Genomic DNA, 14,295 nt, shown 5'->3' with positions numbered 1-14,295 from the left:
GGATCTGGGAGTTCTTTTATGACTTAATTCAATTCGTCCGGAGTCCAGTTGCGTTGGACTTGGACTGTGTCAGAGCATGTGTCATGGAGTTCTTGTGGAGCGTCAGCAGAAGGCCTTGGGTGAGAATTTGGATACGACAGGAGTGGAAATGTCTCTATCTGGCTGTGTGTTATTACCTTGTGTGGGGGGTCAGGATGGTCAGAAAAATCCTCCAGCTCTATTTAACCCCAGCTCATAAGTCTATCAAGTGCACAAGGGTCTTTCAGTCTGGAGTCATCACAACTAACGACTCTTACAGTTGTTTGGTTGTCTAGCTTTTGTAGGGCTGTGACTAGTTTCCCCAGAGTTCTACTCAGCTTTTCCTGGAGAGACAGTATTGTGGCTTCGATCTGTTTCCTTGTCCGTTGTTCCTCTTCAAACTGCCCCTTATCACTCTTATTACTCCACTTGCCTCCCATCGTCCTCCTAAATATAGTTTCACAAAAATCTACTTCACCTTCATGTCTTTATTTCAGTCCTTGCAGTTGTGCCATCGTAGAGTGGTTAGTTTCCCTTTTGCTTGATTTGTCTTCCATCTTCTCGAACTATTCCTCCAAAAATCAGCAGAAAGATTTGTTCATCCTTAGGTTCTTTTGAATGGAGTTATCTGCTTCAGCAGAGTAAACCAATCCCATCTGGGGTGCCAAATTGTTATGGAAATAATTGACTTATCCAGTCGAGGTGAAATAGATAAGAAATATGTTTATTTGTCAAATCCAACCGCATCAAAAACAAGCATGTTTCTCCTCAATGTCCTGTCCCCCCATAGCCCAAGAGGGCCTGTACCCTGAGCTCACTCTAGGTGCTCCTCCGACCGTGGTGTTCCCTCCAAGCTCTCTTAAAATAAGTCCCCCTCATATCTTTTCTCAGTGTCTTTATACCTCTCTCCCAAGTCAGGCCCAGGGGGTCCCATGACCAAGAAACAATAGGTCTGGCATGGCCATTGTCCTCCGTGTGCGCGTGCGCGTTTTTTTTTGGCGGTTCTGGGCGGATTGGGTTCGTTTTTTTCGCGGTTCTGGGCGGATTGGGTCCGTTAAAAAAACGCCCCTACCCAGCGGGTAGGGGCCCTGCGTGGGGCGGGGACCCACGCAGCCTGCGTAGTGTGCGTGTAGGGAGAAGCGGCCCTGTGTGTGTGTGTGTGTGTGTGTGTGTGTGTGTGTGTGTGTGTGTGTGTGTGTGTGTGTGTGTGTGTGTGTGTGTGTGTGTGTGTGTGTGTGTGTGTGTCACGTTTCTTGAGAATCGCACGACCGGTCGACTGAACGCGTATCACAGAGGACCCAGAGGAGTGGGAAGTTGGCTGGATCAGCAGTTGTCCAACAAATATCGATAAATCCGTAAATTCCCATATATGGAGTACCATGATTGAAGACTGGGAACAAGGTTACCAGCTTATGGGATGTACTGGGACTAGCCAGTCGCAGACATCAAATTTACGTCAACAGATCTTACTTCCTCTCCCAAATTACTCTTTATAGTTTAAAATTAAAGGACACTGTACTGCTGTGGTAAAAAGTGTTGAAATAGCAATTAAGAAAATGGCCTCGATTCTCCTCAAAAGCAATGAGTACATGCTTGCTGCAATAAGTTTTCATGTGACATGCTCATGGCTCTGCATAACTTAGTTTTAGATGGCTAGGTATGATCACGTCTCAGTGGTGTTCCTCTCAACACTTCACAAATCACCCCCTAAAACTCATGAGAGAGAAAGCTAGAGCTCTCTGTTGGTGGGCTCTGTGATTAGCACTGGCTGCAGTAACAGAAGCGGTCTTGAGCACCATGAAGTGAACACTGAGCGGTGCAATGGTCGCATTGTCGACTCACAAGGGGGTTGCATACCGATAGGGTGGGATTTAAAAAACAATAATCTTTTCCAAATTGCTGATACTGTAGTACTTGACAATTAAAGTAAATTAGAGTATAGACGCTGTACCTACTTGCAACCATCCATCCTTTCTATCCTGATCCCTCTTGAGGGGACGTTGACTAGCTTGACTGAGCTTGGCCCAGCCTAGAAAGTAGAGCGGTAAATAGTCTGAATTGCCATCAGCCAATCGTTAGTGGTACAACTGCTGAAATATGTCAGTGGTGATAGTGATCATAGTGATAGTGATCATCTCAGGTTGAGTGGGAATGTAGCTCTAAGTGTAGGTTCAATAAGGAAGACCTCTTCTCTCACGCTTTCAAATTTGCACACACACAGTTTATTGATGGGAATTCTCCACAAATATCCTTTCATTCACAGCTTGAAGCATGAGCACTACTAGCCAATCGGAATCTGCCAATCTGCAGCCAGCCAATCAGGCGATTGGGCTCCGTCTTTAAATATCACTGCCTCTGATTATTGTCTCCGCCAGGCCGAAAGGCATGGCGAGAGAGTATGTTTTGTACCCTGTCCGTCCGTCCGTCCGTCCGTCCGTGAACAGCTAATCTCCGGCACCGTTGTCTTGATTGCAGCGAAACTGTGCACACACACTCCCTGGATGCCAATCCAGAACCTCTGACACACATTTTTCACATGGGCCTGTTATAGCGCCACCAGGAGGCCACTTTTTGCAAAACATTTTTTTTTACCGTACTCCTACAGATGTTGTCCAAACATCACGCAAATCGGTACACAGTATCTCTATAGTCATTAAACAAAAAATAGTTTTTCAGATTTTTCATATTCTATCCTGATTGGCTAAGAATGGCTTCCAAAGTTTGCAGGAGTACTCCGTTTTGAACAAAATGCCTCAAATCATGAACACACGGACATTCCCACTAGGCAGAAGAAGAAATGCCACTTGAAATGTTTTAAATCAGCCTCATGGTGGCGCTAAAACAGGCCGATTCGTGTTTTTACCTATAATTCCACGATCTGTGTAAAACTTTGTATGTGCACTCCCTAGAGGCCAAGGAACAACCTTTGGCCTGCATTCTCACATCTGCCTTTTATAGCGCCACCAGGAGGCCGACTTATGTAAAACACATTTTTGGATATTACTCCTTCAGATTTTATCCAAATTTCACGCAAATCGGTACACATGATCTCTATAGTCATATGATCAAGACGGATCTGTTTGAATTTTCATATTCTATTGGCTAAGATTGACATCTAAAGTTTGCAGGAGTGGCCCGTTTTGAACAAAATGCCGCAAATGATGCACGCAGCGTCCGATTGCGGTGAAACTTCGCATGCACATTCGCACTATGTTGAGGAACAAATGCCACCCTTTCAACATTGCCCTATTATAGCGACACCAGGAGGCCGATCTTTGCACAGCAATTTTTTTAATATTACTCCTACAAATGTTGTCCAAACATCACGCAAGTCGGTACACATTATCTCTTTAGTCAAGTGATCAAGACGGATCCGTCCGATCCGTCCGATTTTTCACATTCCAGCCTGATTGGCGAATTCCCAACATTGCTGGCCCACAATAACCTACCTGACCTGCTGGAGACCTGTGCTCCGAGGAGCACTTTTTCATGCACAATTTTTTTTATCCTGCCGTACCGTTTAATACACTTTAGCTAATTTAATGATCTCATATTAATGAAGGATTATTCATTCTGCTGAGGCAATGGGATATTATTAGCTGCTTACACCAGAACCTTTTTCATTTTTATACTGTATTGCATTGGTTCTCAAAGTGGGGTCCGGGGACCCCCAGGGGTCCTTGAGGGAGTTCCAGGGGTCCCCAGCTAAATGATGGATAGTTCGGAACCAAATGGACCCTTATGGGTCCATTTGGTTCCATTAGTACACTCTCAGAGTTAAATTAACATTGATTTTACAATATAAATTGGGGTCCCAGAGATAGAAATGCCATTAAATGGGAGTCCGGAGCCTAATGCATGTCAAACTGGGGGTCCTTGAAATTAAAATGATTTAGAATCACTGCTAGAGCTGTAAAAAAAAATCTCTTCAAATGGGGGTCCGTGGGCTAATAAGTGTCAATTTTGGGGGTCCTTGACATGAAAAAGTTTGAGAACCACTGCTGTATTGCTCCTTGTGCACTATACTGTATTGGAGCCAGTAGGAGGTGTACCACTAGTCTGGCAGCTGCTGACGTGGGGTGGGAAATTTGGTCTATAGTTTTTTTTATTGGTCCAAAATATTGTTTATATATACTGTTCCTAGACATCAGTGCAAGAAGAGTATCAGTGCATGTACATGAAGATTGAGGTGCAGAGTATCGGCAAGTGTCAAGTTCAAACATATAGTCCTCAAAGGTTATTTACTGATATGATCCACAGGTACCGGTACATCTATGAGGAAAGCAAAAGTCCAAGGCCAAGCCGGTGACAGGCGGTGGTGGTGTGATGTGTTTGTGTGCGTGCGCAGGCTGGCACCAACTGAACCCCACAGCTCATAAGATGCAATGTTAAAGTGGTCACAGCCTCACATGTAAAAATGCATCCCATCAAACTTTCAGATGCTGTTTTTCTCCCAGTGTGGAGGAAGAATGCATAGGATTTTTACTGTGATCTCTCGCTCTTGAAATGTATAATCCTTGGTTTCTGTTGTGTGTAAAAAATAATAACAATTCAAAGCAGTTGAAAAAGTAGATTGTCTTGATGTCTTGATGAATGTAGCTGCAGTGACTAGTGTGAATGGTCAAATGACCAAGTCCAGGCCCAGATTTACACAGTACCCTTGACCTTTTGGTACCTACCAAAAAGTGACCTTTCAAATGACCAGGTCCAGGCCCGGATTTACAGAGGCCTATGTCTAAAAAGTATTCAATGCAAATTCTCTCTGTCACACACGCACACACACACGCACAGCCACAACACAGCCGACATAGTCTAGATTCACATCAGCCTTCAATTCCAGAGCCACACACAAGCAGTCACTGAACATGTTTCACTGCCACTCCGGGCCCCAACAGAGCTACATCTTGAACCACATCAGCACATGACATGAACAGCATACAACACAAACTGCAGCAGCAGCAGCACCCAGCAAAGGAAAAGGAAAAATTAGGTATGTCACAATTATTACATGATCGCCTAATCGCAAGTATTTGAGATAATCGCAATACTTTTTTCAGATAATAGTCATAATCATTTCCATGTTGAAAATTTTTAATATGTTTTCAAACTTAAAAAAAAAAATGGAAATAGCAGACTGCTATTTCCACTATTCATGTTTTTTTTAAAGTATAAAGGTATTGAATTATGCAAGTTATTTGTCATATCTGCCCTGTGCACCTTTTGTTTACGAAGCCTAAAAAGCCAGACAAGTTTTTATTAATAATGTTACAAAGTTCAGTGCACGACAGATACGCATTTAAATCGTTAATCGCAATTATTTGAGCGACAATTTATCGTCAAGTAAAATGTCATAATCGTGACAGTCCTAAAGAGGTTCCTACTTTGAGCCGTCTTCATCAGCCGTCTTCAGGGGAAACCCCGAGAAGGACGAGGTCTTCGGCCGTTCGACCGTGCGGACCAAGTCTTCGGAGGAATCCCCCATGCAGACAAACCCATGGATAGAGAGAGATCTCCAGATCTCGTTCTCTCGGGCAGGGCATCCTCGGATGAGCCTTCCAGCGGCGACTCCCGCCATCTCCATCCTCCATACATCTGGTTAGCTTCACCAGTACTTTATTAGAGGTGGATGGTCTGGAAGGGTGTTACACTGTAGGTGAGAACCTCAGTCTTCTGGGCATTGACGATGCAGATGTCATCTGCATCGTCATATGTACAGTATGTGTGTGTGTGTGTGTGTGTGTGTGTGTGCGTGTGCGTGTGCGTGTGCGTGCGCGTGCGTGTGCGTGTGCGTGTGCGTGTGTGTGTGTGTGTGTGTGTGTGTGTATGTGTATGGGTGGGTGTGTGTGTGTGGGATGTGTTTGTGTGTGTGTTTATTTAATTTTTAAAAAGACTACATCAGGGAGCCATCTAGACTTCCTAGTTGTAGTAGTGAAGCCCAGTTCTTGCTCCCCTCCTCCACTGATGTCTTAATGCATAGTCCAGGCTTAAAATGAAGAGGGGGGTGTGTCCCCTGCCAGCCTTGAGTATCTGAAAGAAAGAAAAAAAGAAAGAAAGATTCATTCAAGTAACCGAGAGCCACATATACGTTAGCCCTAGAATCTCTGTGATCTTACATACATTTCATGTATTCCAAATACACAGTCATAGATCAGTCTGGACGACGCACTGTGTAGTCACGATCTGCGCGGGCGTAAAAGTGCTCTAAACTCTGTCTGTACTCACCCAATAATTAATTCCTAAGACTTGGAGTCAGATATTGTCCTCTAGTTTCATATCCATTTGAAAGTTCTGCCAGAAAACGTGTGTTTAGTCAAATATCTCCACTTCTCCACGAGCTGCACACGGACGACTTTCTGTACGGGCTAGGGGCCCGACTTGAGTGAAGGACCGAATTTACCCAAACATCCTCTGATCACCACAAACGTCATCACAAATTGACTCAGGGAAGCACAAACGAATGGGGCACACAATTGACAGGTGGTTGTGATTGGTGCGGGGTAATGAGTCACTCCATCTGTCAATTGTGTGTCCAAACATTTGTGCGTCCTAAAGGAAGTTTAGTGGAGTAGAAGTAAAATATTTGTCTCTGGAATGTAGTGGAGAAGTAAAAGTATTGAATATTAAAATACTCCAGTAAAGTAAAAGCTCCTCAAAATTATATAGTACTTGAGTACATTCAAGGTTCAAGGTTCAACTTTATTGTCAACAATACCATTTACAAGTAAAAGGCAGGTGAAATTCATTGTGCGCTAAAAAACCAACACAGCAGCTACAGTCTCAGTAATTCCACATTCAGACTCAATGTTATGTTAGAAACTAAGCTGCTTAATAAAAACATGTATAAGATCTAAACTACCTAAGTGCAAAAAGCTCATGTGCAAACTGCATTGTCATAGATCTAATACATTAGCCACAGACATATGGCCATATAGTCCGGGCCATGTAGTGTTCAGTGTGTGTTCAAAAGTCTTATGGTGGCCATGAAGAAAGTACTCCATAGTCTTTGTGTGTGGCTAGCAAGGCTGAGATACCGCTTGCCTGGCCGCGGCCGCAGTGCTGGCCTGAACAGGCTGTGGCTGGGATGGTGGACGTCCCCAACAATCCGTTCTCTCCACACAGCCTTGGCCACGCATCGCCTCTCGTATATTCCCTGGAGGGAGGGAAGCTCACCTCCGACTATGCGCTGGGCTGACCGCTACTCTCTGTAGTGCCTTCTGTTGAAGGACAGTGCAGCTCCCGTACCATACGATGAAACCACCCGTCAGGATACTCTCGATGGTGCAGTTGTAGAAGGAACTTCTTCAGGCGCCGTAAGCAGTACAGGCGTTGTTGTGCCTTTTTCACCACATGAGTGGTGTGAGTGTTCCACTTAAGGTCATCGTCAATGTGTATGCCGAGGAATTTAAACCCACTAACTCTCTCCACTGCAACTCCATCGATGTGGATTGGCGTGTGCTCCCTCCTTGGCCTCCTGAAGTCAACAATTAGCTCCTTGGTCTTTCCCGCGTTGAGAGCTAGGTTGTTCTCCCGACACCACAGCGCCAGTGTATTGACCTCATCTCTATAGGCCGTCTCATTGGCGTCAGTGATCAGCCCCATGACTGTAGTGTCGTCGGCGTACTTAATGATGGTATTGCAGCCGTGCGTGGACATACAGTCATGGGTGTACAAGGAGTAAAGGAGGGGGCTGAGCACACAGCCCTGGGGTGCACCGGTATTGAGGGTCATTGGGTCTGATGTTATGTTACCCATCCGCACCACCTGACCACGGTTCGACAGAAAGTTCAGTACCCACCTGCACATGGTCGGGTGCAGGCCTAGGTTTCTGAGCTTCGTGTCTAGTCTTGCAGGGACAATTGTATTGAAGGCCGAGCTGAAGTCCACGAACAGCATCCGCACGTACCTGTTGTTACTCCCTCTCGCATCCAAGTGATTGAGGGCTGTGTGGAGAGCCATGGCCACTGCATCCTCGGTTGATCTATTTTTCCGGTATGCAAACTGCCATTGATCCAGCGTAGCGGGCAGTACAGAACAGATGTAATCTCTTACCAGCCTCTCAAAGCACTTGCTAACGATTGGTGTCAGTGCAACAGGTCTCCAGTCATTGTGACATGATGTATTAGCACGCTTGGGGACTGGGACTATGATGGACCTTTTGAAGCCTTCAGGAACTTCAGCTTGGGAGAGGGAGAGGTTGAAGATGTCTGTCTGGTGCCGTCTGTCTCGAACCGTGCAAAGAAGGAGTTCAGCTCATTTGGGAGGGAGGCAGAGGGGGGCTCCGTGCTTCTGGGTCGCCCTCTGAAGTCCGTTATTTCCCGGAGCCCTTGCCACACGCTCCTCGCATCCCCATTCTTGAACTGGTCTTCCAGCTTAGCACTATACTCCCGTTTAGCTTTCCTGATGGCTTTCTGGAGGTCAGCGCGGGTGGAACCCAGATCTCCGGATCTAAAGGCAGCATCCTGTGCATGCAACGCAGCACGGACGTCGCTGTTGATCCAGGGCTTCTGGTTTGGATAGGTCCTTATTGTCTTTTGTGGCACAACGTCATCTATGCACTTACTGATGAATCCAACGACTGAGTCTGAGTACTCATTGATGTTATTCTCAGAGGCGTGTCGAAACATCTCCCAGTCTGTGTGTTGGAAACAGTCCTGCAGCATAGAATCAGCCTGCTCAGACCAGATTCGGACTTCTCTTGCGCTGGCTGGTTCCCGTTTAAGCTTTTGCCTGTAGGCGGGGAGTAGTAGGACCGAGTTGTGGTCCGACCTACCAAATGGTGGACGTGGTAGGGCTCTATAACTCTCCCGAAAAGGCGTCCAGCATTGATCGAGAACCCTCTCCCCTCGTGTGTTACACGTGACATGTTGGTAATATTTTGGGAGGACTTTCTTCAGGTTGGAGGAGTTAAAATCCCCCACCAGAATAAAGCAGCCATCAGGATAAGCAGACTCCAAATCATTAATTGTCCCATACAGTTCCTTTAGTGCAGCCTCTTCATTTGCACGGGGTGGATGTAGACAACTGACAGTATAATTGCACTGAATTCCCTGGGCAGATATATTGGTCGTAGTAGTAGTGTTAAATACTCTATATCGGGAGAACACAAAGATTTCAGAGGCATCACATTCCTGCACCATGATTGGCGTATCATTGCACAGACTCCCCCCCTTTGTGTTTGTTGCCGGATAGAGCATACGACCTATCCAGTCGATAGATGGAAAATCCAGCTGGTTCTACCATGGAATCTTCACGTGAATCGTCCAGCCACGTCTCTGATAGGGCTAAGATGTTTACATCCCTCATCTCCCGAGTGAAATGGATTCTCGCCCGTAGCTCCGAAAGTTTGTTCTCTAAGGACTGAACATTGGACAGTAGAATGGACGGCGGCGGTGGTTTATCCGCGCGTCTTCTCGTCCGAACGAGGACTCCAGCTCGCTTTCCCCGGTGCCAGCGTCTCCTCCTCCGCCTCGCTGGTGTTGATATCAGCGTCAGGACAATGGAAGACGCGTCGGCAACAATCTCCGACGGAGGAACCGCCGAAAACTCCGGAGAACGGTAACCGATCGTCGTTCTGATGTTCAGTAATGTTTTCCTATCGTATGTGTGTGTACATCTTACACTATGTGTGCCTAAAGTGACTACTAAGACTGCAAACAATTGCAAAGGTAGCGCGACGGCCAGCCCTCCACTTCTCCACGGCGCCATCATCATGTACTTGTTACTTTAGTTTACACCACTGATTAGGCCTGCATACTGTAGCCTGTCTTAGCATCACAATCAAACACGGCTCAACAATACAACATATTCACTTCACATCACATCACACCACACAACAATGCTGCATCCTGACTAGTTGTTGCTTTACCAAGTAAAATAAAAGTGATATTACAGCAATTCCATCAATTCCTTTAATGCTAAGCAGCTAATTAGCTAAGCTAAGTCACCTGCAGAAACTCACCTCAGTTTGGTCAGATGGAGAAAATGCACTTCTGTTTGTGTTTTAACAGCTTTCACCACTCTCACTGACAACTCTACTCAATGTTCATCTGGAGTAACGTTATATTATGAGTTATTTTGATCTTTTACTTCCAAAACATTGCAGAGACTGTGTGTGCGTGCGTGCGTGTGTGTGTGTGTGTGTGTGAGGGGGGGGGGGGGGGGGGGAGCCCGACAATTGGAGGACTTAAAAAGCCCGCCCCTCCCTCCCTGCTCCCAGGGAATGTGGAGCAATAACTATCTACCTTCCAGAGCAGGGTTTCTCAAAGTGGGTGCCCCGTGGCAGACGGTGGCACCCTAGGGTGCCGTGACACAAGTCCAGGGGTGCCACAGCAGTATACTAATATTTGGAATTCATCAATATCACTTCAGTTTAACCACTTAGACCCTCTAGATTTAATTAGTAAAACAGACCTTGCGACCTTGTTGGCTTGATCGCAGCAAAACTGTGCACCCACACTCCCTGGATGCCAGAGCAGAACCTCTGCCCCACATTTTTCACATGGGCCTTTTATAGCGCCACCAGGAGGCCGATTTATGCAAAATCTGTACTCCTACAGATTTTGTCCAAACATCCCGCAAATCGGTACACAGTATCTCTATAGTCATCAAATCAAATACATCTTTCAGATTTTTCATATTTCATCCTGATTGGCTAAAATTGGCTTCCAAAGTTTGCAGGAGTGCTCCGTTTTGAACAAAATGCCTCAAATCATGAACACAGCTTGCAATTTCCGTGAAATTTTCCACACACATTCCCACTAGGCTGAGGAAGAAATGCCTCTTGAAATGTTTCAAATCAGCCTCATGGTGGCGCTATAACAGGCCGATTCTGTTTTTTACCTATAACTGCACCGATCTGTGTAAAACTTTGTATGCACACTCTCTAGGGGGCAGGCCAAGGAAAAACCTTTGCCCTGCATTTTTCACATTTGCCTTTTATAGCACCACCACAAGGCCGACTTATGTAAACAATCTTTTTGATATTAAGCCTTCAGATTTTATGCAAATTTCACGCAAATCGGTACACATTATGTCTATAGTCATGTGATCAAGACGGATCTGTTTGATCTTTCTTCAATCTTAGCCAATCTTGATTGGCTAAGATTGACATCTAAAGTTTGCAGGAGTGGCCTGTTTTGAACAAAATGCCGCAAATGATGCACGCAGCGTTCGATTGGGTGAAACTGTGCACGCACATTTGCACTACAGTGAGGAACAAATGCCACCCTTTTAACATTGCCCTATTATAGCGCCACCAGGAACATTTTTGCAACACTTTTCTTTTTTATATTACTCATACAAATGTTGTCCAAACATCATGAAAATCGGTACACATTATCTCTATAGTCAAGGGATCAAGATGGTTCTGTCCGATTTTTCATATTCCATCCTGGTTATTGAATTCCGAACATTACTGGCCCACAATAACCTACCTGACCTGGCGGAGACCTGTGCTCCGAGGAGCACTTTTTCTAGTTCTCACTCTTGCTTCAGCAAGCGACTAGCAACCACCAGCGTCACTCCAGCGGGGGTTCTCTCTCCTATTGAAAGCTCTTACTAATAATCTTGTACGTAAAATAAATGCTGGCTAGAATAAGAGTTAACGACAGTTTTAACCCTGTGTGTTTCAACATGATGGGAAACATTAATTTAGCTTCCTTCCTTGATTTGTCTTAATCAAAGGGGAAACTCAATATGATGGCAATTTTGTGTTTTTGTGTTGAGAAATATTAAAGAGTGGACACACACACACACACACACACACACACACACACACACACACACACACACACACACACACACACACACACACACACACACACACACACACAGGGGTAAAACCATGATCTCCTGGCAGAGATAATGAAAAGTCTGTATAAATTGTTATCACTGTTATAAATGTTATCATTATTGAGCTTTTTGACATGTTATGTTGTCTATACATTCCATGGTACATTCCTTCCCCTTGTCTGGTCAGCCCTGCTGCTCTGCCCCGGAACCCTGCATTCCTCAGTCCCTTCGGATCCCACCCTGGACCTGATTCCTTGGCCCCTAACTGCCCCTGCCTCAGTTCCTGACTCTGCCAGCCAGCTCAAGCTTCCCCCATCTTCCCTGTTTTCTGCAATAAATATTGTTAACCTTATTCCAGTCTCCTTATCTGCACCTGGGTTCACCTATTCTGCAGACCCACGGAACATGTGATATATTAGTAGTAGTAGTATTAGTGGTCTAAAAGTAGTGTCCCTACGTTCAGCTGAAAAAAGAGTAGCATCATGTTGGTCTACCTTTATCTTGGTGTTTGGCTGGGTTCCGTTTTTAGGACATGATAGTTTCCTGGTCCTTTTAAAATGTGCACAGTGCTGGTTGCCAACCAGTTGGAGAAAGAAATGTTTACATTTGCAGAGCTTTAATAGAGCACAGAAGTGGCAACGCATTTTTCTCAACATCCCATCAGCACTGAAATTTGTGAACTAAATGTGTTAGATAAAAGATTACCTTTCTTTCTTTTCCTTTTTTTCATTGAATATCTACAGGTATAATAACCATGTCTGTGTTTACTCACTGGTAGAATAAGCAGTTGACAGAATTACTAAGGAAGGTCCACTTTTGACCTACTCATTATCTGGCATCTTCGGGGTAGGTATACCTCCAAATAATGTCAGCCAAACTCCATTGGCTGCTCTCCATGTCTCAACATCAATCACATGCATCCATCTTCACAATGTCAAATCCTCCTCTCAGTTGCTGACCAGGGACTAATTTAGCCTTTGTACACCGTGATGGTTTCCAAAGACATTCTTGTTCCACATTTGATATTAGACATAGGGGTCAGGGGTCAACAGGCCCAGTACAGGGGCTTGGAGTTGTCCCAGTCTTACCAACTCCATAGACAAAATGAGCTCACCATAGAAAGGAGATCAGTCATGGCAAACCCTTTTTACATAAAATACAGATTAAAATCAAATGAAATCTTAAGCTATAAAGTATGAACTTGTACAGACGGATGGGCGGACAGTTAGATTATTTCTGCTAGTGAGAGGGTCATGACTTTTTATGCATTTTCATTCAGAGCACTCTTAAGTTCCTCCTGTGACCCCTCATTATAATTAGTATTATGAATATAATTATGAATGTATAATTATGGAACGGTCCCTTGCTATGAACTGACAAGGTGTGAAAGGCAGGGCAGAGTAATGAGGGCTAGATTATGGAGCTGATGAGGCTAATGATGATCTAACCTGCACACACACCTGTCTCCTCTCAGACAATAACACGCACGCACGCATGCATGCAAACACACACACCTAGTAGAAGGCATGGGGCAGAAGTTGCACAGGTTTGCCATAGGAATGGTCAAAACCATTCAAATGGTTTTAAAGATTTCAAATAGGCGTAATGGCAGCAGAGAGGTGGTTATATTTTGGCTATATGGACCAAGGCCTCCATCAGACAGATCAAATAGAACTGGGCTCAGGGGAGTAGGTTTCCCTGGCTAGCGGGGTCACATATGACATACAGTATGAAGGAGGGAAAGGGCAAAGCTGGGCCCACATTTGAAGTTTTGTCCCAGGTCCTGTGCAGAGAGGTCAAATGCCATTGAAATTGTCATGTCATTTGCACTATAAATTAGGCAGATAGTTGTCTATATTATTTTACGGTCAATGAAAAGATATTCTGACTACGCAAGTGTTATGAGCTGGCCTCATACGACTGCATGGAATACTATAGTGAGTGTATTTCAAAAGCACTTGTGGCATCGACCTACTCTGCAGAACTCAGGGTCCCACCGAAAATGTGTAATTTAATTTTCCACCACAAGATGGCATAGTTTACCATACTAATTTGCCATCGTGTGAGCAGCATCATCACATGAACTCTGACATCAGTCACCAAGCCTTTTCTGTAAGTTGCCAAATTAAGTGTCTCAATATAATACAATCATTTATTGCAAAAAATATTTTAGAGAAATCATTATCGTTCATATCTAACCCATCATAGAATCCAACCTTAAAAAACCTTGATTCCTTAATATTTCCATACTGTACTTATGGTGGAGATCATTAGATTTTATATTTAATTAAAAACAACGCATTGATTTCCCTGGAAGTTGAAATGAATATTGAATTGGTGAGGTTATAATTAGATTCGAATTAACCATTTGGAGCTGAATTCATAACAACCATACACCTTGATCTGCATTGGAAGGTTCCTATTGTTTAACAGCTATTGTCTGTCTTTGTGAAGTGTGCCTTCTCTCTTCTGTCAGAAGAGGAGTTT

The sequence above is a fragment of the Gymnoscopelus braueri genome, assembly GCF_963280865.1.
Source record: "Gymnoscopelus braueri genome assembly, chromosome: 2".
Lineage (NCBI taxonomy): Eukaryota > Metazoa > Chordata > Actinopteri > Myctophiformes > Myctophidae > Gymnoscopelus > Gymnoscopelus braueri.
This window is presented reverse-complemented; position numbering follows the sequence as displayed.